This window comes from Balaenoptera physalus (genome assembly GCF_965194825.1).
Source record: "Balaenoptera physalus genome assembly, chromosome: 14".
NCBI classification, from domain to species: Eukaryota; Metazoa; Chordata; class Mammalia; order Artiodactyla; family Balaenopteridae; genus Balaenoptera; species Balaenoptera physalus.
Genome location: NC_138893.1, coordinates 16504498 through 16530433, shown reverse-complemented (window position 1 = coordinate 16530433; position 25936 = coordinate 16504498).

Genomic DNA, 25936 nt, shown 5'->3' with positions numbered 1-25936 from the left:
AGCACTCTATGTCCTTGTCTTTCAAGAAGCGGGGCAGCTGTGATCAAGCCTGCTGAAAACACAGAGATGTGTCAGCACCTTCATATTTATTGTAGGACTCAATCCTCCCCCAGGAAAAGCAAGCTGCATATCCTATTACGAAATTTTATCTTGTGTAAGGCACAAACCCACTCAATGCCCTTTCCCTTGAGTCTTTTCCTGCAGAGAGACAGGCATGGAGACTCAGGCGAAGGCTTGGCCTGCCGGTCAGCCAGGCCTCTGGAGCCAGCCCAGGGAGGAGGGGGCGGCGGGTGGAGGGGACGTGTGGTTTGGATTATCAGGGGGAGGTTTAGCAGCTGTTTGCTTGGGTGACCAACAGTCAGCAAGGCTAAGATGCCATGACTTCCCAGGAAGGAATCAGAAGGCCAGGGAGATAGATGTGCTGAAATAGGTTTATCATGGTGACCTCCGCCCTCCTTACCACACCTCCTTGGGGAGCCAGAGGGCAGCCCTTCACTGACACATTGGGAAATTTGTCAACAGTTTGTTGGGAGGCAGACAAGAGCTCTGTGGTTGCTGTCCTCTGGGGCCAGGGTTGGTGGGAGATGCTGCCATTGAGGTGTGCTCCCTGATTTCAGAGAGGAGGCAGGATCCCAGGGAGAAGGACAGGATCCCAGGGAGGAGGCAGGATCCCAGGGAGGAGGCAGGATCCCAGGGAGGAGGCAGGATCCCAGGGAGGAGGCAGGATCCCAGGGAGGAGGACAGGATCCCAGGGAGGAGGCAGGATCCCAGGGAGGAGGCAGGATCCCAGGGAGGAGGACAGGATCCCAGGGAGGAGGCCAGGATCCCAGGGAGGAGGCAGGATCCCAGGGAGGAGGACAGGATCCCAGGGAGGAGGCAGGATCCCAGGGAAGAGGCCAGGATCCCAGGGAAGAGGCCAGGATCCCAGGGAGGAGGACAGGATCCCAGGGAGGAGGACAGGATCCCAGGGAGGAGGACAGGATCCCAGGGAGGAGGCCAGGATCCCAGGGAGGAGGCAGGATCCCAGGGAAGAGGCCAGGATCCCAGGGAGGAGGACAGGATCCCAGGGAGGAGGACAGGATCCCAGGGAGGAGGACAGGATCCCAGGGAGGAGGCCAGGATCCCAGGGAGGAGGACAGGATCCCAGGGAAGAGGCCAGGATCCCAGGGAAGAGGCCAGGATCCCAGGGAGGAGGACAGGATCCCAGGGAGTAGGATAGGATCCCAGGGAGGAGGCCAGGATCCCAGGGAGGAGGACAGGATCCCAGGGAGGAGGACAGGATCCCAGGGAGGAGGCCAGGATCCCAGGGAGGAGGACAGGATCCCAGGGAAGAGGCCAGGATCCCAGGGAGGAGGACAGGATCCCAGGGAGGAGGCAGGATCCCAGGGAGGAGGACAGGATCCCAGGGAGGAGGACAGGATCCCAGGGAGGAGGCCAGGATCCCAGGGAGAAGGACAGGATCCCAGGGAAGAGGCAGGATCCCAGGGAGAAGGACAGGATCCCAGGGAAGAGGCAGGATCCCAGGGAGGAGGCAGGATCCCAGGGAGGAGGACAGGATCCCAGGGAGGAGGCCAGGATCCCAGGGAGAAGGACAGGATCCCAGGGAAGAGGCAGGATCCCAGGGAGAAGGACAGGATCCCAGGGAAGAGGCAGGATCCCAGGGAGGAGGACAGGATCCCAGGGAGGAGGCAGGATCCCAGGGAGGAGGACAGGATCCCAGGGAGGAGGCCAGGATCCCAGGGAGGAGGCAGGATCCCAGGGAGGAGGCAGGATCCCAGGGAGGAGGACAGGATCCCAGGGAGGAGGCCAGGATCCCAGGGAGGAGGCAGGATCCCAGGGAGGAGGCAGGATCCCAGGGAGGAGGCAGGATCCCAGGGAGGAGGACAGGATCCCAGGGAGGAGGCCAGGATCCCAGGGAGAAGGACAGGATCCCAGGGAGGAGGCAGGATCCCAGGGAGGAGGCAGGATCCCAGGGAGGAGGACAGGATCCCAGGGAGGAGGACAGGATCCCAGGGAGGAGGCCAGGATCCCAGGGAGAAGGACAGGATCCCAGGGAGGAGGCAGGATCCCAGGGAGGAGGACAGGATCCCAGGGAAGAGGCAAGATCCCAGGGAGGAGGACAGGATCCCAGGGAGGAGGCAGGATCCCAGGGAGGAGGACAGGATCCCAGGGAGGAGAATGGATCCCAGGGAGGAGGCAGGATCCCAGGGAGAAGGACAGGATCCCAGGGAAGAGGCAGGATCCCAGGGAGGAGGACAGGATCCCAGGGAGGAGGCAGGATCCCAGGGAGGAGGACAGGATCCCAGGGAGGAGAATGGATCCCAGGGAGGAGGCAGGATCCCAGGGAGGAGGACAGGATCCCAGGGAGTAGGATAGGATCCCAGGGAGGAGGACAGGATCCCAGGGAGGAGGCAGGATCCCAGGGAGAAGGACAGGATCCCAGGGAAGAGGCAGGATCCCAGGGAGGAGGACAGGATCCCAGGGAGGAGGCAGGATCCCAGGGAGGAGGACAGGATCCCAGGGAGGAGGCAGGATCCCAGGGAGGAGGACAGGATCCCAGGGAGGAGAATGGATCCCAGGGAGGAGGCAGGATCCCAGGGAGGAGGACAGGATCCCAGGGAGTAGGATAGGATCCCAGGGAGGAGGACAGGATCCCAGGGAGGAGGCAGGATCCCAGGGAGGAGGACAGGTTTGCAGGAAGGAGGCAGGATCCCAGAAGCACTATGAAACCAGCAAAAGACCGGTTGGGCCAGTGACTTTTACGGGTGGTTGGGACTAAGCAGTCATCAGTATTTTGAACTGTAAGATATTTGAGGGATGCTAATGGATCACAGTATCCTTAGGAATGAAACAGGTGGGCAATCTATACTTGATCTATATAACAGCAACAATTCTAGTTGTGTTTGTTTGTTTTTATTTTTTTGTAATATCCCCTTTTTATGAAACGTGGAGAATAGGCAAATCCTTAGAGACAAAAAGTAGATTAGTTGTAGCCTGGGCTGAGGGTGGAGTGGGGATTGTGGCTAAGTGGGGACTGGGTGAATCAGGGGGCTGGACCATTGTACGGACCAGCAGGCTTATCTCTGTAGATGTGTGCACGTTTTGCATAGGGCTGAAGAAACCAGAACAAAGGCCTGCAGAAAAGCACCTGACAGCTTCCAGCTCCAGGACACCAAGCCTGGGATCCGCCTCCACCCGGAAGCCTGCCCTCCAGGGACAGGCAAACCCCGTCCAGATTCAAACCCGGTCTTGCAGGCCTGGGCCTGTTGGAGATGGAGAGACGGCTTGGGATACAGGTCCAACCTTGTCTGTCCCCTGGCACCTGGAAGAAGCGGCCGCCCCATCTGCCCGTCTCCGTGCAGCTCATCTCGATCCTGAGCTCCTGATGCTCTGCCCCTGATGCGCAATACTTTTTTTTTTTTCTTTTAATTAAAAAAAATTTTTTTGGCCGTGTTTGGTTTTGGTTGCAGTGTGTGGGCTTTCGGCAAGCAGGGGCTATTCTCCGTTGCGGTGTGTGGACTTCTCATTGTGGTGGCTTCTCTTGTTGCAGAACACGGGCTCCAGTAGTTGCAGCACACAGGCTCAGTAGTTGCGGCACATGGGCCCTACAGCCCATGGGCTTCAGTAGTTATGGCACACGGCCTTAGTTGCCCCGCGGCATGTGGGATCTTCCCGGACCAGGGCTCGAACCTATGTCCCCTGCATTGGCAGGTGGATTCTTAACCACTGTGCCACCAGGGAAGTCCCCTGAAGTGCAATTCTAGGTCTTCTTACAAATCATCTCAAATTGTAGTAATTTAAAACAATGATTCATCATTATCTTTCGTAATTCTGTGCATGATTCTTTTTTATTGTGGTAAAATATATATATAACATACAATTTACCATTTTAACCATTTTTAATTGTACAGTTCAGTGGCATTAAGTACAATCGCATTGTTGTGTAACCGTCGCCACCATCCACGGAGCCCTTTACCTTCCCAAATAGAAACTCTGTCCCCATTAAGCACTGACTCCCCAACCCCCCTCCCTCAGCCCCTGACGACCACCATCTACTTTGTGTCTCTGTGCACTTGACAACTCTGGGTACCTCATATAAGTGGAATCCTACAGTATTTGTTCTTTTGTGACTGGATTATTTCTGCTAGTATAATGCCTTCAAGATTCATCCATGCTGTAGCCAGTGTCAGAATTTCCTTCCACTTTGAGGCTAAATAATATTCCATTTATAGATGGGCCACATTTTGTGCATCGATTTGTCTATTGATAGGCATTTGGGTTGTTTCCATCTTTTGACTGTTGTGAATAATTCTGCAGTGCATGCTGGTGTACAAATATCTATTGGAGTCCTTGCTGCTTCCAATTCCTTTGGGTAATAAATACCCAGGAGTGGATTTACTGGAGCATATGGTAGTTCTGTGTTCAGGTTTTTGAGAACTCACCATACTGTTTTCCACAGTAGCTGCACCATTCTACATTCCCAGCAGCAATGCACAAGGGTTCCAATTCCTCCACATTCTACCAAAACTATTTTTTCCTGTTTTTGTTTTCTTTGATGGTAGCCATCCTGATGGGTGTGAATGTGGTGGTTCTTGCTTAGGGTCTCTCAGGGAGCTGCAGTCAGATGGGGACCAGGGCCAGGGATCAGTGGCGGCTCCCTCACGTGTCTGCTACAAGGCTGAGGTAGGGACCACAGCTGGGGCAGTGAGCAGCGTTCCCTGCAAGCAGCTCCTCCGCATGGCTGGTTTGGGCTCTCTCATAGCATGCGGCCTCTGGCTTCCCCAGAAAGTGTCCCAGAAGCAGGAAGTGGAAGCTGCCAGTGTCTGAGTTCTGGGCCTGGATTCTGACATGTGGTCCCCTCCTCCGTGTTCTTTAGTCAAGCACTTAGCAGTCGGGCCGGTTTCAAAGGGAGGTAACGTGGATTACCATGTAACATGGAGCCTCTCTCCAAGGTGGAGGAATGTCCAGAGGTGTGAGGCCATTGTCAGCCTGCCAGACCTGGCTGACCACAGGGGAGCAGTGGCCTCTCAGTCAGTCAAAGGCAGTCAAAGCCCTGAGGTGTCCCTGAAAGAGGGGCCCAGAGTCCCCAGAGTGTTCCTGTAATGCCTCACGTGTAAGCTGCGATCTCCTTCCAAGTCTCCCCTAAAGCAGCAGGGACCGTCTGCTAAGCAGGCTGTGCTCTGGAGAAAGGAAGCTATTCTCCTTTCAGCGCTGGCTAGGCACTGGATTCTGAATTAACACACACCTGGGTCTTCAAAGTGGCCTTGTATCTGCAGCTTAAAGTGTGGGCTTCTGGGGGTCACAGGGCTAAAGAGGTTGTGACCTGAGTTCTCACAGGGGGCCCAGCGGGTCTGCAGACACACCGTGGTCCTGCCTTGTTCCTAAATGTGTGACTGAAAAGACACCCCCAGCAAACCACTCCACTATGGCTGAGTAAACCCAAAGCCCCTTCCCACCCTGAAGGGAAGAAGGACTTGGAAGATGAGAGGGGATTCTGATAACATCCCCACACGACTTTGCCCGTTTAACCTGTGAAAGTGACTGGATCTCAGAGGAATCACTGTGGATTCATGATAACCAGGTTGTGGTTCCAATTGCAGTGGCCATTGTATTAATTGTGGCATCTTTACTGGAGCAACTGAATGCAGCTCCTGGCACCTGGGATTCAACTACTATCTAGAAAGTGCTTTTTGTCCGTGGCAATTTGCAAAGAGCCGGCCCACGTCATCTCTTCAGCTCTGTGCACAGCCTCGCAGAGAAACTGGTCTTCTTCTTCTTCTTCTTCTTTTTTTTAATTGAAGTGTAATTGATTTACAATGTTGTGTTAACTTCTACTGTACAGCAAAATGAGTCAGTTATATATTATATATATATTCGTTTTTATATTCTTTTCCGTTAACGGTTTATCACAGGATATTGAATATAGTTCCCTGTGCTGTACAGTAGGACCTTGTTGTTTATCCATTCTATATGTACTAGAGAAACTGGTTGCCTTGACCTCCCACAGAATGTCACCTGGTCCTTTGCAGAGGTGGCATCGTGCTCAGGGGGCCCGATGAGGAGGAAGGGGCAAGTACTGTAGTTACAGTTGAGTGTTCGGGAGACTGTGACCAGACTTCTAAGCTAAAGCATGAGACTTGAGGGACTTCCGTCCCCCACGGGGCAGTCCTCTTGTCTCCACAGCAGCAACTCCTGCCCCAGGACGCACCCTCTCCTGCTGCTCACCTTGCCCGCTGGTTTGCGTCCTATCATCCAGGGGCCCCTCCTTATTGTCCTCTACACATCAATCCTCCCTGTAGCAACTATATATCGGGGTTTCCTAAGGCTTAGTCCTAAACCTTCTAGCCGGAGGGCTGGTCTTTGTCACGTGCAATTCCAGGAGCGGCAGGACCAGTGACCCCAGCAGCACCGCCGGGCTTGGGATCATCAAGGTCAGCAGACAAAGGCCACCTCCAGGCCCTGGGGAACTTGTGGTGGTGGTGGTGTCCTCCTGGCCACCTCTGCTGTTTCAGGGTGTGTGGCTCCTTCCTGAGCCCTCTCGAGTTCCTGGTGATACCCCAAATCCTTGAAAAGAATTCCTTTCTGCTTAAATTAGCTAGATTTTCTTTCTGTTGCTTGGCTGTAAGAACTTGACTAATACGATTCCCAGATTTATATCCACTCCCGGCTTCTTTGAGATTCAGACCTGCAGATGCAACCTATTTAGCACTTGAACTTGGAGGTCTGAATGGTACCCCGGATACCCAAGTCTGTGGTTGACGTCATGCTCTCCCTCAACTCTTCTTCCTTTTGGGGTTCCTTGTGTCATCAAAGGCCATCTGTGTTATCACCCTGGACCCCCAGAGCCCCAAAGGGTGCCTGCCACCCGGCCGGAGCTCATCACACCCTGATGGCTGAGCAGATAGAAGTTCATAAGCATCCTCACTTCTTCACACCCTCATCTCTTGTTGTTTGAATTTTAAAGCTTGCCAACCTGCTGAGTGCCAAAGTGATCTCATTTAACTCCTTTCCCTGATCATGGGTGAGGCCAATAACATGTTCATTGCTATAGGCCATTGTGATTTTTACTCTTCAATAATTCATTCCTTTGCCAGTTTTTCTAACTTGTTGTTGATCTTTTCCTTATCAATTCGAGCAAGTTCTTAATATATTCTGGACACTATTTTTTTTAAATAAACTTTGCAAATATTTTCTTGCTGTCTGTGATTTGGCTTTTTACATTGTGGTGTCACTTTTTTTAAATGCAAAGATTTAAAATTTGATGCTGTCGAAACTCTCAGTTCTGTCTGTTCTGATTTATGCTTTCTGTATCTTAAGAAATTTGTCCACACTCGTGAGCTCATAAACCCTTTTTTCTTCTAAAGATTAAAGATTGTCTTTTCAATTTTAATATATATCTGGAGTTTTTAAAGATGTATTATGGAATGAGATAATAAAGAGAATGGGATGGGAACTTGACAAGTTCTATTTCTGGAAGTTTTCCGTGACTGGTCCAGGAGGCTGTTGCTGAGTACGAGCCCCAGCACCATGTACGGCAAGTCCTTGCTCTAAGGTTGCTCTCCTTTCTTTGACACTCCCTGGCTCACCTTGTCCCTACAGACACTCCCCACAAAAGGAACAAGCATGCAGGTGTAGGATGGCCACAAGGAAGACACGGAAACAGAATTGTGGTCAGGAGGAATAAACGTCCCAGGTGAAATTGGTAGGCGAGGTCGTGCTGCTAACAGCTCCCGTAGACAAGCAGACAGAGGTATTTCCTCCAATTCAGCCTTGGCTTTTTGAGAACTTGAAACTCCAGTACAGCAGTCCTATCTCTGACCCCACTACCTTTGCAGTCTGGGTGATACCCAGTGTAGTCTGGCCTCCCTCCCAGGCTGGGGCTGAGCAAGGGGAGACGGTGTTAAGGTCACTGAGAGCCATGTGCACCAAGGTTAGGTCCCCGTGATGCAGGTAAAGAGCAGATCTCACCCGACGCAAATTTGCTACAGACCTGGAGTCTGGGCATAAACCCATTAAGAAGAGAGAGAGATCTGTTTTCTGCATTTGTTCTTTCCTTCTGACTTCTGCACTGTCATGTACAGGCCGGATGTGCAAACTACTTGGGGCCCCAAAGCCAGATGGTAGACCACGTATATGTGGAAGAATCATTTCCTCCTTATTTTGTTTAAGTAATAGGAAAAAATAGTCTGATCAGAAATATTATCTTACAAGTAAGAACTGTGAAGTTCAGATAGTTCTTGGGGGTAGGTTTTGTGGTCACATGAAAATTTGTTTCTGAGATGAGTAAAGATGGGGGCAGAGAGAGTCTGTGTTTAATACATTTCATTTTTTTCAAATTTTAGATGAGAAAATGTCATATGTATACAAGGATCTATAAAGGTAAATGTGTAGTTTAAAGAGCATAATAAAATGAGCATCTGTATCTAAGGATTCAGATTAAGATCACAAAGATTACTAGCATCTCAGAAGTTCCTTACATGCTCCTGTTAAGGGTCTCCCGTTATCCCCCCACAAGGGGTAACTATATCCTGATCCTGTACTAATAATTTGCTTGTTTTTTCATAATGCTTTACCATTCATTTATGAGCCCTCAGTAATAAATGGTTTAGTTTTGAAAAACCAAGTTGTGAGCTCAATCCTAACTATGCCAAGAGAGGGTGGCATTGCCCCTATTATATGAAGGATCCTAGGAGAAGAAAAGCTGAACAAGGTCTCTGAGTCATAATCAGGCTCTTCATTTTCTAGTTTCTTAAGGTGGAAGCTTAGATATATTAGTTTTCTACTATAGGTGTTTAAATTTCTCTATAAAAATGCTATAGGGGGCTTCCCCGGTGGCACAGCGGTTGAGAATCTGCCTGCCAATGCAGGGGACACGGGTTCGAGCCCTGGTCTGGGAGGATCCCACATGCCGCGGAGCAACTGGGCCCGTGAGCCCCAACTACTGAGCCTGCGCATCTGGAGCCTGTGCTCCGCAACAAGAGGGGCCGTGATAGTGAGAGGCCCGCGCACCACGATGAAGAGTGGCCCCCGCTTGCCGCAACTAGAGAAAGCCCTCGCACAGAAACGAAGACCCAACACAGCCAAAAATAAAATAAATTTTAAAAAAAATGCTATAGGGAATTCCCTGGCAGTCCAGTGGTTAGGACTTGGCGTTTTCACTGCAGGGGCCTGATTTCGATCCCTGGTCAGAGAACTAAGATTCTGCAAGTTGTGTGGCCAAAAAAAAAAAAAAAAGCTATAAATTTCTCTCAAAGTGTTGCTTTGTCTGCATCCTACAGATTTTGATATGTTGTGTTTTCATTTTTATTTAGTTCAAAATATTTTCTAATTTTTCATGAGACTTGGACTCATGGATTACTAAGAAGTGAGCTGTTTAATTTTCAAATACTTGGGTATTTTCTAGATCTTTCTATTATTGACTTCTAATTTAATTCATTATGGTCAGAGAATGAACACACTGAGTTGTGATTTCAATTTTTTAAGTTTGGTACAGTTTATTTTATGGCCCAGAATATGGCCTATCTTGATTAATATTTTATGTTCAGTTGAAAAGAATGTATTCTGCTGGTGTTGAGTGGAATATTCCATAAATGTCAATTAGATCCAGTTGGTTGATGAGTATCATTCATTTTTTCTACATCTTTGCTGATTTTCTGTCTACTTGTTCTATCAATTACTGAGAGAAAAGAATTGAAATATCAATTATAATTGATATCAAGTGTATAATCAAGTATAATATCAAGTATAAATGTGGAATTGTCCATGTTTTCCTTTCAGTTTTATTAGTTTTTTCTTCTTTTTCTTTCTATTACTATTTTGGAATGCTTTAATTAGTTGCATTAATGTATCTTCTTGGTGAGCCAATACTTTTATCATTATGTACTGTTCCTTTTTATCCATGGTAATTTTCCTTGTTCTGAAGTCTACTTTGATGTTAATTTAGCTGCTCTGGCTTTCTTTTGATTAGTGGTTTGATGAGTGTTTACATGATATACCTTTTTCCACCCTTTTATGTGTCTCTCAGTATAGTTTTCAGTTTGCATTTCTCTTATTATGGGTGACGTTAAACATCTTTTTGTATATTTAAGGACTATATTTACATCTTCATGTGAATTGCTGAACTCATGTTGTTTGTCTATTTTTTTCAGGTTTTTCATCTTTTGTTCTTTCCATTTTTAAATAGTGTTTTGCATATGAGGAAGATTTGCTCTTTAGCTGTGATATATATTACAAATATTTTCTCCCAGTTTACTAGTTGTATTTTAACTTTGTTTATGCTTTGGGGGTTTCATTTCCATGTTAAGATTTTTATTTATTTATTTTATGTAGTTACATTTGTCATTCTTTTTTTGTTATTGCATCTGGGTTTTGAATCATAGTTAGAAAGCCTTTTTACATTAGCCTAAGGACATATAGTCCAAATATTTTGTTCAAAAGTTACTTGGGTTAGTACTTTCCTCATATATATATATATCTCCAGATTAAAAAGGACCATGTTTTCTTCTAGTATTTGTATGGTTTCCTAAATCTGTGATTCAGTTGGAATTTATTCTTGTGTATGGTATAAGATATGAACATAATTTTATCTTTTTCCAAATGACTATCGAATCTTAGCACCATTTATTAAAATGCCCATTTTCACTCTGGTGATTTGAGATATACATTTATCATATCCTACAGTTCCATATGTATAAAGGTCTATTTCTTGGCTTTCTATTCTATCCTACTGTTTGGTCTGTCTACTCAATGTGCCAATAATACATTGTATTCTTTTCGTTTCTGTTTTTTAAATTAAATTTTTAAATTGAATTATAGTTGATTTACAATGTTGTGGGTTTTTTCTGTTATTTTTTAAATTTTATTTTTTATTGAAGTATTAATTGTTTTAATTCTAGAGGCTTTAGAGTATATTTTAATATTTCACAAAGCTAATCTCCCATGTAGATTTTAAAAAAACATACTCCTGTCTATTCTTGCATGTTTTTCTATATGAAGTTTGACATAAACTTTCTAACTCCATTAAAAAAAACCTTGTTAGTATTTTTTTTCATTGAGGCATAGTTGATTTACTATATTATATAAGTTTCAGGTGTACAACATAGTGATTCACAAATTTTAAAGGTTATACTCCACTTATGGTTATTATAAAACATTGCTTATATCCCCTGTGCTGTACAATATATCCTTGTCACTTATTTATTTTATACATAGTAGTTTGTACCTCTAAAGCCCCTACCCCATCTTGCCCCTCCCTTCTTCTTCTCCCCACTGATAACCACTGGTTTGTTCTCTGTATCTGTGAGTCTGTTTCTTTTTTGTTACATTCCCTAGTTTTTCTTTTTTAGATTCCATGTGTAAGTGATATCATACAGTATTTGTCTTTCTCCGTCTGCCTTATTTCACTAAGCAGAATACCCTCCGAGTCCATCCATATTGTACCTTGTTAGTATTTTTATTGGTATTGCCTTACCAAAAAATTGCTTTACAAAAGTATTTTCTCTTTATCAATAGAGAGACTTGAGGGAATTCCCTGGTGATCCAGTGGTGAGGACTCAGCCTTTTCACTGCCTGGGCCAGGGTTCAATCCCTGGTGGGGAAATTAAGATACAGCAAGCCACACAGCGTGACCAAAGAAAAAAAAATTAAGAGACTTGGGAAGAAGTTTATGAAGTGGAATCATCTTACTGAAGAACAAGTAATGTCTTTTTATTTGTTCAAGTCAACTCTTGTGTTTTTAAGAAGTTTAAAAAGTTTTTCTCATATAGATTTTGTACATTTATTGGATTAATTCATTCCTAGGATATTTTACCTGCTTTGCTGCTATTGTAGATGAGATTTTTCCTTTCATTTTATCAGCTAACTTTTTAGGACAGCTAATGATTTCTACATGTTAGTGTTATAACTTGTTACTATACTGAATTCTTTTGTTTTAGTTTTATCATTGATTATCTTGAGTTTTACAGTTACGTGATCAGATCCTCTGCAAATAGAAATGGTTTTACTTCTTTTCAGTTCTTACCTGTCCAATCTGTCATTGCTTTCTCTTGCCTAATTGCATTGCTTAACACCTCCAGTACGGTGTGGCAAGTGGTGGTGATAATGGACACACTTGCCTTGTTCTTAATCCTAGCAGTAGTGCTCCTGGTGTGCTGGTGCTTTCCCATTAGCAGGATACTGGCTTTAGGGCTTTAGGACTAAGGTATATATATTTTTAAGTATCTATCTATGATTAAGAAGGTGTCAATTAATTCCTATATTAATTTGTTTTTACCAGGAATGAATGTTGCATTTTATAAAAGGTTTTGCAGCATCTATGCAGGCAATCATATGATTTTTCTCATAGATCTATTAATAGGTTTTATTATATTAATGAATTTCTTAATAGTGACCCCATCTTGAATTCCTTTAATGATTCTCACTTTTTTTAAAAGCCCATTTTACTTTTTTCCTGGAATGCTTTTCTGCATCTCACCCACTTCATGTGAATGATTCCTGCTTATCTTTCTTCTCGGTGTTTATATGTCCTGCCTTTCCCTGACTTCCCACAATTTGTCTCTTTGTTATAACATCTCATGATAAGTCTATAAATTCATCAAATCATTCTATACATATTAGCTTCCTCCTACGTGCCAGGCAGGATTCTAGGCATTGGGGAAGGAGTTGTGAACAAGGAAGCAAAGAACTGCCCTCAGGCAGCTCACAGACACCATTTATTTATTTATTTTCCTAACATTCAACACAATTTGTAGTTTAACACTGCCTGTCTGTTACTGTCTGTAAGCTTCATGAGAAAAAGACCGTGTTTGTCTTGTTCACTGTTGATACACCAGGTAGGTACAGTGGTAAGTATGTATTAGATGAATCTATAGATCTATGTTTATTTTTATATTTTACATATTTTGTATTCCAGGCTAGGAGAAACTAGTCACAATTACACACATACATTTTTTTTTTCAGTTCAACTATAAATTTTTCTCACCCATATGTAGTCTGAAACCTCTCATGAAGAAATGTCACTGAGGGACAGTGTGGGCTTCATTTTCTATTCAGCAAACATTCCTCTCACTTTTGCTTTCGAATAAATGAGTTCATTTAAATTTTATTAAGCAACGACTAGAAGCCTGGAACAAGCTGGCCCTCCTGCGGGCCTCCCAGAATGGATGGGCTGTGGTCCACGAGGAGGATGTGGTATTCTGGTGGGTAACAGAGCTGGAAGAAACTGAAGTCAGGAGTCAGCCTTTCAAACCACCAAAACCAAAGCGTTGTCTTTCGCAGGAGGGTTTTAGAAGAACAAAGAGTTGCAGATCTATAAAACCAAAATGATGCCTTTTGGACAGGTCTACTTTGAAAGGATACCTGGTCTGTGATGACGCTGCGTGGCGGCCAGAAGCACAGAGCACCGTATAGTAGACAGCCAGCAAGGCTCGGAACACAAACAATTCACGAACAACAGTGTTCCCAGAACTGGAGTGACCTCCCTCTGCTTCTAGGGCCCATGATATGTTCGTATCACTTTAGAGCAGGGATTCTCAGATGTCAGGGAGGATACCCAAGTCACTGTGAACTGCAAACCCCCTTAGAGTGTATTTAGTTCTACTGTGGAGGGTGGGTGAGATGGGGAGCAGGCAGGGCTTATCACCCACCACCCGGGCCCATCAGTGTGGAAACCGCTGCCGGGGCGAGTGGCTGCTGCAGATCTGGGTGGTTGCATGCACAGTGGCATCTTGGTGCAGGAAAAAGTTGAGGACTAGCTTTAGTGAAATGATCTTATCAGAGATGACACTTGATTGGTTAGTGAGAGTGGTGTCCTAGTCCTTCTCAATACATCCAATTCTGTGTTCTTGGACCAAACCCAGCCTCCTTGAATCTAGCCAGCCATTTAGAAGTTTATTCAGGATCAGAAGAAGATACAAGTGAAAGGATCAGGGTGATTCCATGCCCCTCATTAGCACATGTGACTGACAAGATGTGTCATGTCTATATATAGTACAGGACACACATACAGATGGTTTCCCCTGGGTTAACTTCCTTTGTGAAAAGTATGTCTGTTCTTATTCTGTATATAGAACATAGACTCTATACTATAGTCAAGATAATTTGAGATTAAGAAGTAGGATTCCAGAAGACCTTTCCTTGGGGGACACTGAAACGAGAAATCATCGTGAGGATCTGGGGAAATATGACACCCTGTGTCCCTTCACCCTCCACAAAAACCACGTCTCTACCCATTGGTTCCTAGTGGATGCGCTGAGTGGGAAGAGGTCTTTGAAACAGGAAGAGCCAGGAGTTTGCTTCTAGACATGAGGGAAAGATGTTAAGATGATGCAAATAAGCTTCAATGACAGAGAAATCCACTATCAAGGTTCTGGGTGCTTAGGAGGTTTATTAGCTATCTATGGCCACCTAACAGATGAACACAGGACGTAGTGGCCTAAAACAACATTGGTTATCTTCCAGTTTATGTGGGCAGGAATTAGGGAGCAGCTTAGCTGGGTGGTTCCGGCTCATGAGGTTGTGGTCAAGGTATTGGTTGGACTGCAGTCTTCTGAGGGCTTGACTTCAAGAAGGCATGCTCACAGGGCTTTTGTCGGGAGGACTCAGTTCTGTGCCAGGTGGGCTGCTCCAGAGGTCTGCTTGAGTGTTCTCGTGACATGGTGGTTGTCTTTGTAAGAGAGAGAAGTCACACTCGGTCATTTCTGAAATATCCTATGGGTGGGTGATATGCGTCACCCCTACTCAGTATGAGGGTGCAAATGCCTGGAGGTGGGGTCACTGGGGGACAGACACCACACGAGGTCATGCCTGATGCCAGCCTGAGAGGGTGCAGAAAACTTGCAATTCATTAAAGGTAAGAACTGCCTCATCAACTGGTTAAAGAAATGGATTGGGACAAGTACTGAGCAAGCAGGGGCCCAGAATCTCAGGGAACTTTGGGAGAGGAGGGAAAGGAAGAATATGCAAAGTAGTTACAAGGTGGTTTCAAGCTCAGATGTAGAATGTTTGGAAAGACGTTAGATACCTGTCTTTCTCATCTAGAAACCTGGGGACTAAGGTGTGAACTGAGAAGATTGGGCTGGTGATGGAGTGATGTGGACATCTGTACCCAGGACATGACCTGGGGACCTTCCACTCTGCAGGTGGCCTGGGATGCTGACTGTGGGGGGATCTTGAGAGCCAGGGACGATCCCACCAGACCTGCTGGCAGCGCCAACCCAAACAGCCTCGGCTACATGCTTGATGGAGCAAGAGGCAGCATGGCTTTAAAGCAGAAATATAATCGATATTTAGATTATAATAATCTATAATCTATCTATCTATCTATCTATCTATCTATCTATCTATCTATCTATCATCTATTTATTTGGGTGCCCCACGCAGCTTGTGGGATCTTAGTTCCCAGACCAGGAATGGAACCCACACCCTCTTCAATGAAACCTCGGAGTCTTAACAACAGCAGCGCCCAGGAATTCCCAGAAATATAATATTTAATAGCAGCTATGCCACAACACCTACCTTGAGGGAGTAGCAAGCATACAAGTAGGAGTGAGATTTCCTGTAAGCTTTACCAGCCAAGTCAATATTTGGCTGGAGCATAGACCAAGTGAGACTCAAAAATATGTCCTCATACGTTCCTGTATTATTTTGCTTTCCCATCCGTCCATCCATCTATCCATCCATCCATCCATCCATCCATCCCATGTTTATTGGTCATTTACTTTGTGCTTTGATTTGCTAGAGAAAAACAAAATTGTTGAATTTTCAATTCATAAAATTGTGTTTTCCCAAAATCATGACCATATTCTGTCTCTGGAGCATGTTACCACACTAATCATATCTGTGGAGGGTGAAAGTCACACAATTAACAAATGGCAAAACTGAAACTAAATTCAGGTTAGCCAGTCTGTCTATACCCTTTTGGATCACATCACCTAAAATGATTTACTTTTTCCTGGCTCAGTATCTCTCTCTCCTGACCCTCATTGGTTGTTGCTTCTTTTGAGAAGACTCCTTTCTCCCAAGCATACCTGATAACTCCAAAGAAAATTACATGACAGTATCTCTATACCTTAAAAAATGTTAGACGTTAAGTACCCTTTTGTAAACATCTATATTGGTCTCACATTGTAATCATAAGAATTCCTATTAGATTATGGGAAATCAAGCAAAAATTTTTTGTGTACAAAAATAAACATTTAGAAACAGAACTTTGATTAACAGATAATATGTATTATTATGTATACGTAATACTCAATATATAACATAAGCATAATATAATACTCTCTACAAGTAGTATTATCCACATTGTTATGGGCTGAATTCTGTCCCCTAAATTCATGTACTGAAACTCTAACCCTCATACCTCAGAATGCGTGAGACTATTTGGAGATGGGACCCTTAAAGAAGTTGAAATGAGGTATTAGGGTGGGCCCAAATCTGAAAGACTAGTGTCCGTCTAAGAGGAGATTAGGGTACAGACAAGCACAGAGGGAAGATCATGGGAGGATCACGTGAAGACACAGAGAGAAGGTGGCCATCGACAAGCCAAGGAGAGAGAACTCGGAAGGAACCACTCTGCCGACATCTTGACCTTGGACTTCCAGCCTCCAGAACTGTGAGGAATAAATGTCTTGTTGTTTAAGCTGCCCACTCTGTGCTATTTTGTTATAGCAGCCTCAGCAAACTAATACACACATTTTACAGATAAGGGGATTCGAGGGTCAAGAAGGGAAATGATGCACAGGTAAGAGGCCCTCTCAGGCTCACACAGGGGCCTACCCCACCCAGAAGCCATGTCCTGGACCCCACCCCAGGGGACCTTCACCTCCAGGGAAGTAATAAATACTAGTCAGCATTTTCCTCGAATGAAGTCACTTTTACACGGCTCCCTGGGCCCTCTCCCCAGCCCTCTTCACAGTCCTTTTCAGGTTTGCAGAGCAGACCACTGGGGCCTCCGTGTGTGTCTCTTCTGGCTGGACTGCCACCACGCACTTTGAGAATTCAACTGTCACCTTGACTTTCAAAACAGTAACCATAAGAGCTCCTCAAATAATTCAGAGGATCCGAGAGAACATTTTTCTTCCTAAGACATGCTTGTCATAAACAAGATATTTTACTACTTTAAAGAGGAAATTGATGGCTGGAGCTTCCTTATTAGTCACAGCAGAGCCTGAGAACCCCTGTGGCCGGCCTTCAGGCCTGGTGAGCTTGGAACACACTTGGGCTTTATCTGGCAAAACCAGCTTCAGGCAGGTCTGTTTACTGACCTGACAGGCTCAACGTCCAGACCCAGCGGGTGCGCTGCACAAAGAAAACCGGCCTGTTGGGTTCAGGGCTGTGCCGAGGACACACCCCCAGCCTCCCCTGATTTCTTTTGCGGCAACCTCGGTCACCCTCTCCTTCACTGAAATTCAACCCGGCACCAGGATCTAATGAAGCAACCCGTTTGCACACAGGGCGGCCACAGAGCCACATTGGGTTGATTATTGGCCATCTTGTAAACAGAGGAGCAGAGGACCGTTTCCAGTTCCAAAGGGGCCCGGTGGCTAAGTGTGCAGCCAGGCGGCGGGCAGCTGTGTAGACAAGCTCTCACTCTCTCAGGCGCTGCCCTGGGCAGGCACTTACTCACTGCTTCCTTCCCATCTTCTGATATTTGGCCTTACTTAATATTTCTAGATTTTTTTAAAAAATTTATTTTATTCAAGTATAGTTGATTTACAAGGTTGTGTTAGTTTCTGCTGTACAGCAAAGTGATTCAGTTATACACACATACATTCTTTTTCATATTCCTTTCCATTATGGCTTATCACAGGATATTGAATATAGTTCCCTGTAATATTTCCAGCTTTTTAATGTCTGTCCTTTTATTTGTCACTGGAGTCCTGGAGTTCAGCCCTTGGACTCTCCTCTTCCCGGGTGAGCTGATGCCCTGTAACCCTTCACCCTTCATGTGCCGAGGAAATGCCACCTCCATCTCCGACCAGCATCTCTGTCTGAACTCCGGACATACATTCAACTGTCTACTCAATGTTTCCTCTTAGACTGCTCAGAGGCAGCTCAGACTTCACATGTATAGACCGAATTCCTAACCTTTCCCCCAGAACTTCCACTTGCTGGAATTTTCCTCCTCAAGGCATGTCTAAAGCCAGCCTCCACTCAACACCACCTCGGCCACTCCTGGTCAAGTCCCCACCCTTTCTGGCCCAGAACTTCCTCTTTAACTGGCCTCCAGGACCCCCTGATCCCTGACAGATGCTTTTCCTCTGCAGCCCAAGGGATCCTGGGAGCTGAGTCAGACGATACTACCTACCACCCAACCCAATCCCAGCAGCTCCCGGCTCACCTAGAATGGATGCCTTCTCCACGGCTGCCTACACTCATGTTCTTTTTTTCATGTCTTCTATGACCTCATGCCCCTCTTGCTAACTTTTCCCAAGGCCCACGAGGTTCCTTGCTGCTTGTCTGATCTTCAGACACAGTCCCCGACATCAGGGCTTCTGTCTTGCTGTCCCCTTGCCTGGAAGGCTCCCTCCTGACACCCACAGCCCTCAGGCCCCTCCCGCCTTCAAAGTCTTTGCTCCAGCGTAACCCGCGAGAGGCCCTCCCTGACCACGGATTAAAGCACACCCTGGCCCGTTCCCCTCCCTGCTTTTCCTCCTCTGTGGAGCTTGGCATCCTCTGACAAGGTCCACATTCACTTATTCCGGTTACGGTCTGTCTCCGCCCCTGGAACATTCGCTCCACGAGGAGTGCTTTGCACCCCTTGTGTTCATCGACGGAGACCAACCATTGATGAACTACAGGGCTCGATGCAGTGGATGCTTAATAAATATTTGCTGAGTGAGTGAATTAATGGCATTTCTCCTACACAACTGCACCTATTTAGACGGAAAGGTCCCACTGTCTGAGGAGGAAGGGCAAACGCGTGGTGGCTCGAGCCGGTTACCTTTGAATTACTCCAGACCTGGTGGATATTGTTTCTGGAGTTCTCCCCCGTGGCAAGGGCTGTTTTAACTTACATTAATTCTGTGTGACGCAGGGTCCTTCCTCTCTCGTTATGTCCATCTCATCCTGGTCATTAAATACCCCACTTGATGCACAGAGGCATTCAACAGATAAGGGCTGAAGCGAGTCAGCCCAAACCGGGCAGAACTTACATTAATTCTGTGTGACGCAGGGTCCTTCCTCTCTCGTTATGTCCATCTCATCCTGGTCATTAAATACCCCACTTGATGCACAGAGGCATTCAACAGATAAGGGCTGAAGCGAGTCAGCCCAAACCGGGCAGCTTCAACACCCTTCCTGGAACAGAGCAGAGTCGCCCATGCTGCTAGGTTGTCCTTGAGTCCTTTCTTGTTGGACAGTCATTTTTCTCTGCCTTTTCTTTTTTTTTTTTTTGAAAGTCTTTTTAAATTAATTTATTTATTTTTGGCTGTGTTGGGTCTCCGTTTCTGCGCGAGGGCTTTCTCCAGTTGTGGCAAGTGGGGGCCACTCTTCATCGCGGTGTGCGGGCCTCTCACTATCGCGGCCTCTCCTGTTGCGGAGCACAGGCTCCAGACGCGGAGGCTCAGTAATTGCGGCTCACGGGCCCAGCTGCTCCGCGGCATGCGGGATCTTCCCAGACCAGGGCTCGAACCCGCATCTCCCTCACCGGCAGGCAGACTCTCAACCACTGCGCCACCAGGGAAGCCCCTTTTCTTTTATTCTATTAAAAAAAAAAAAAAATCTCCGGACTCCTGTTACAGGAATTAAAGGAAAAGAAAACTAATATTGTTAGCACCACAAAACCCTTCTTGCTGCCCGTTTTCATCTTCTACAACATTGGGTTATTTCAGATTAATGAATTTGAAGGAGTTCCTTTGGAGTATGCAGCAGGAACGCATTCTGCACATGCAAGTCCCAAAGGGCAGAGTTCAAAATTTACGGAAACTAGATCCCAATGGCTACTAGGCTCAGTCTATATTGTTAGGGAGGAATAGTCCAGAAGAATTCAGCCCGTAGTTCAGACATCTGGTTCCCTGCCATGTTTGGGAAGTCCAGAGGCCCAGGGTCAGTCCCAGACCTGAGTGGTTGTAGCAACCCCGGGGGTCCTTGCTAAGAGGTCTGTCTGGAAACTGTGCCTCTCTCTTCACCCTCCACCCCAACAGAGCCCAGGGGAGCTGGGAGGAGGGGCAGTGTCCAAGGGTCTAAGCAGCGCAGGCAGGACTCCTCCCAGGGTGGAGAGCACGGAGGGCAAGTGATGGCAGTACCTCTAGCTGGACCAACAAAGACCCTTGTGATTTAGTTTGGTAAAGGCGATGGAAAGGACTCTCCAGACAGTGATTGCACTATGAAATGTTTTATAATGCAACTTAAAACTTTCCAATTTTTACTGATTAATGAACTTTTAGAATTATAGAAAAGAATTTTAAACATAAAACATCGGATCATTAACGAGTCCTTATGTTGACAAAGGGACTCAATCAATGTTTATGGAATTGATTTAATGAACAGATAAACCGATTTTAGATTAGCAATATGTAGGAATGAGGATGGTATTTCAGTGGGACATGATATGGATGTTGTTTCTAAGTACTTAAGCCTTCCCTCTACAGTCCTCTTAATATCTTAATAAACATAAAAAATAGCTACTAAGAGGATAATTTTACCTCAGCCTTTAAAAAAAACTTCCAAATTGTTGTGAATTGTTTCTCTCTTTTTTTCTTCCTAATTCTCAGGTTTTATTATTTATGCACATTTGTGTTCTTCTCCCCTTGATACCACAAGACGTCAGAGGCCTGTTTCTCCTGTCTTTCCTGAATGATCAGGGCCTGTGTAGTCTGTGTACCTCAGACGGAATCAGGGATCAAGGGAGCTGCCCCATCGTTCTGTTCTGTGACATGCTGCTAAAGGTTTACTTCTTTTTTTCTTTTCTAAAAAAAAAAAGCATCGTTATTAAAATAACCCCATTGCTTTGTCATCTTTTGATGGTGAGGTTATAGGCTACAGTGAAAACCTCTCCCTCTTGAGAGTCACCAGCGGGGTGACCTTGGGTCCCTCTGAGCTGCTGTTTCCTAATCTATAAAGTTGGGGCAATAATGGTACATGTTTAGATTTTGTGTGTATTAAATATGACAATGCATACAAAATGCTTAGGGTATCATGAACCTCACCAGCGTGGCTCTAATTGGTTGAAGCTTTGTGATGAGGGAATGGGGAGGAGAGTCTCTCTGGTCTCAGAGGAAGGGTGTTTGCACCCCTGACTTTCTGTTGCACTTTGCACATCCCGTTACCCCCACTACACCCCGCCTTGCACTCCAGTTATTTCATAGATATTTTCTCTCTTACTGGGATTGTGAACTCCTTGAGGTCCAGACTCTCTAAGCACATCTGTACAGACTGTCACTGTTCTCTTTGGTCATACTAAGTTCACGAGTGGAATCCCTCCATCCAATGACGTAGCTAACAACTGTACCCCTTTCCCTCCAAAATCAAACCAATGGCACAATTCCGTGTGCAGAGGCAGTATCCACCTTCTAATACATTCTAGATGCACGTGACAGAGAAAGCGGACCGCCTGCTCCAGTCTCTCTTCTCAAAGACAGACTTGGGCAGCTTTGTAGGGTGTTTGGATGTGCACACATTCATTCAAAGCATTACACAGCCATCGCAAACCCAGAAGTGGATTCTGAGCCCTATTTGAATGTATGAAAATTCCTTTCTCTTCCCTGTTGTAGGATTGTGGGCGTTTCCTTGCCCTCAACCGGGAAGATCTAGAAAAGACAGATGGTTGCAGTTTCTGGAAGTGAGGAAGATAATTCTACCATTTCAGAACTGCCAGCCCAGGTGATTACAGTTGTTGGGAAATGATTGCATGGCGAGTCCTTATCTTCATGGTGGCTGAAAAATTAGAGGACATCAGGGTTTTGCAATAGCTAAGAGGGGTTTCTGAAGAGTTCTTATCATCTGCGAGGATTTGGACAGCTGGGAAATGTCTGGCCTGGGGAGTTTCTGTGATGTGTGTTTGGGGAGGGAAGTTGGAAACATATCATTTGCCGCAAGGGTCTGGGGAAGAAGCTTTTTTATGGGAAGGGTCAGAACAGCTGGGAGGGCAGTTCAGAGGCTGCAGCAGGTCTGAGGGAGTGGAAATGGGGGCATTTCCCTGCAAGGGAGATCAGCAACAGCTGGGAAGACCAGAGTGGGGTGGGATGGGGGTTGGGAGGGGGGAAAATAAACAAAGGCTGAGGGCAGAAAGGGGCCTGCAGTGTCGCTCAGCCTTGCGTGGCACCTTTCCTCGGCATTCGCAGTGGTTCCAGGCTTTCTGCCCCAGCGAGCTCCCAGTGCAAATTTACCTGCCATCCTTCCAACAGCCCTCCTGGGGGCTTTCATTTTTCTCCAGGAACTTATGTATGTAAATCATCATTCATCTCTACTGTAATAATCTTGCAGGACCAGTTTAGCTTGTTAAAAATATTAAAATACCTATCAATAACACTTGTGCAGGATGATACCCTTATTAAAAATAAATATTAGAGATGTAAAAAATGCACAGTCATACTTCATGATATGTGTTCCTGGGAAAGTTCTGTAGAAATAGGATTTGGGCCAATCAAGACACATTTACGTTTTACTCTAAAGTTTGTTATTTAACTTGAAAAGTGCACACAGGTCATCAGCACTGTGCTAGGTTTTAGCAAATAGCTCTTTAAGATGCAAATAACCACGAGTCCCATGTAATACAACTTATAGGTTTGACAGTTTTTAATCATTGTAATTTTGAAATATAACACAATTCATAAAAATGAATAAAACAAATACATGGTAAAATGAAGTAGCACAAAACAAACGCCTATGTAACCACCATTCAGATCAAGAAACAGAACATCTGAACATGAGAAGCCCTGTATGGCCCCTCTCCCTTCCAGTGTATAAATTATCCTCAATTACTCTGGCATCTAACACTGTTTAGTTCTGCTTATTTCTTTAGAAATGCTTTTACTATACATACATCAAATTTGCTAGTTTACACCTTTTTTTGTGTCTGGCTTCTTTCACTCTTCATTCTGTTCATGAGATTCATTACTGTCGTTGCATTTATCTGTAGTTCACTCATTTTCTTTACTAAATAGTATAACATAAGTTCCCAAATTAACTCATGCATTTTACTGTTTTTGACGTTTAGACTGTTTCCAGTTTTGAGCTCTTGTAAGACTGCTCTTGCACGCATGGGTACGTGCACAGAAATACATGGGCACGCATACAGAAATGCATGGTACGTATACAGAGGTGTGAGCAGAAGTCATTTCCAAGACGAAGCATTTTATAATTGGTGGATGACCCTCTCTTTCCTGGAAACCATGTGTCCTGGGCCGCATGGTTACCAGATGCAAGCAGCCTGGATCCCTGAGTCACCACTTGGAAGGGCGCTGCCTCAGACAGTCATTTGACCTGCAGTGGATTTTGCATGACCAAAGAATCACTCCTATGTTTCTAGACATTAAGATTTTGGGTTTATTTATCACTGTAGTGCAGCCTAGCCTAATCTGACCAGTAAAAATAATATAAACATTTTCTTTTCAGAAATATTTTTTACAATCAAAATTAATGATTGATTTTTCACATCTGAAAGTTTCATCATGTCAATGGGAGCTCTTTTTGAGTAAAAAAAAAAAAAAAATTATTCATTCTAGTTACCAACAGGCAAGAGACAAAAGGACGTCTGTAGACAAGGCACCAATTTCAACATGTTGGATAATGTCCGTGAGCCCTCACCATAATGCTAGCTGATGGGAGAGTCTGGGGTCTGCAATTACTGACAAGGACCCACTGGTGGGCCAGCTGGTGGTCTGGTGACATTTATATGATTCTCCCATCTACTCTAGTGAAAAATGCCAACATTATTTTCCTTGTCAATTTTTTTTTCCCTAGGCTGGCATCCCTGGTGGTAAAAAAGGACTAAGGAAGGGTATGGTCAGGGCTCAGTTAGGAAAACAGCCTCTCCAAGGCACAGGGGTAAGGAAGGGAAGCTTTCACGAGGTTGGGAGTTGCAGGGAAGAGGGAAATAGTCACTAAGCCTGTCCAGCTGAATCTGGTACAGGGCTCCAGTTGAAGTTTTTGAGAAAAGCCGAAAGCCCTGCGGACATGGCCACCAGCTGGGCCATGAAAGGGAGCGCAAGGTGTGCTTTGTGGGGGCTGCAGCCTCTGTGGGTCCAGGGAACTCAGGCTGCTGTGAAGACGATGAGGGGGGCACGGAGCAGGAGGAGAGTAAAGGCGTGTCGGGCCCTGTGAGTCTGTCCGCCATCATGTGTAGCCCTATGACGGTCCTCTACTTCCCAATCCCCAGGGAGCTCCTCTCACTGGACAACCATAACCTGAAACACACAGAGAAGGATGCTGTGGGGAACAGCGGCCCAGCCTCAGATCCTAGTTCCCCGACCAGGGATCGAACCCAGGCCCTTGGCAGTGAAAGTGAATAGTCTCAACCACTGGACCACCAGGGAATTCCCAAGAAGTAATTTTCTAACTGGTGGTCTCTTACAGGACATTTAAAAACCAAGGCACCGCTAAAGAAAAGAAGTTTCCTTCAGAGATGAATATGTCCAAGATAAAGGGTAATGGCTTGAAGAAAGAACAAACACTCATAGCTACACGACCCATTAACAAGAAAGGTCCAGAAACCATACACTTCTGATTTGGTTCCCTGATGTTATTTACTTATGGAAGATGGGTAAATAGTGAAATGTTATAAATAGTAAAAAAGAAAAAAAGAACAGCTTTGTATTGAATTTGATGATGGAAATTACACCCTGGCAAAGAATGTATTAATCAGAAAATTATTTTAGCTTATTTCTTGAATATGTCAAAAGATAGAAAAGTGAAAAGTACACAGTATAAAGTCTATTGGCACGGTTTTTACTATATTAGTTCCAAAGTATAAATTCATGATAATTAGTGCATTTGAAAATTAGATACTCTTTGCTAGTAGAACAGGTAAAAGAGCTTTAGGAAAAAAATATACTAGAAAACGTGCTGGGGATAAAGTGTTTGGTGAAGCAAGGGTAATGCTTTTTTTTAGGAGATTAAGAGCAAGTGTCAGTAGGTTATTTTAACAAAGTGCTATGATAGGGATTAAGCATAAGTTCACCTGTGTAAGGGCTCGGGTGCAGTGGGGGAATGTTCACAGCTGGGCTGGAGAGCCACGTAGGCACCAGAACTTAAGAGTGGAAAATTGCTTTTTGCCCACGTAAATGCCAGCATTTCCCAAATTTACCAAACCCAAGACACAAAGGAGACATTGCACCAACTGTGCCGTCCTGGTGGATATAGATGGGGAGTACAGGAGGGGTAAGGCATTCTCAGAGAACAAAGAAATGGTCTTTCTTGTTAATTGCTGCAGGATTCATGTGTTCTAAAAATATTTTATAAAAGTATAAAACAGAAAACAGCAACCTACTACTTTCCCCACATGGTGTAAAGTGTTGGGTATAAGGATGAACAAAATAAAGTCCCTGACCTCATGCGGCTTGAACGGGCAGACAGACAGTAAACAAACAAGAGAACGCATCATATGATTTATTGATTTATTGTAAGATTTACTGATTGATCGTACACTTGGAGGGGCGTCCACAGCCCCGGCCTTGGTCAGCACTGAGTTCCAGGCCATCTCCCTACCTCTGGACTTGGATATCACGGGCTGCAGAAAAGTCTTCTCGTAGTGGGCAGTTCTGGGGCTTTTAAATAAGGCGCAGGGGGTTGATTCAATTGGATCTAGAAAGATGGGCCAAAACGAGTGGAGTGGGACAATATTCGACATAAAAAAGGGAGTGAAGCAAAGCCGGGGGCTACAGGATACAAAAACTACTATATGGCTAGAGGTGGGGGGAGACCCATATTTTGTAGGGCCTGAAGCTGATCACATTTGGGGGCCTTCTTTAAGAGAAAGGATAAAAATTTAAGGATA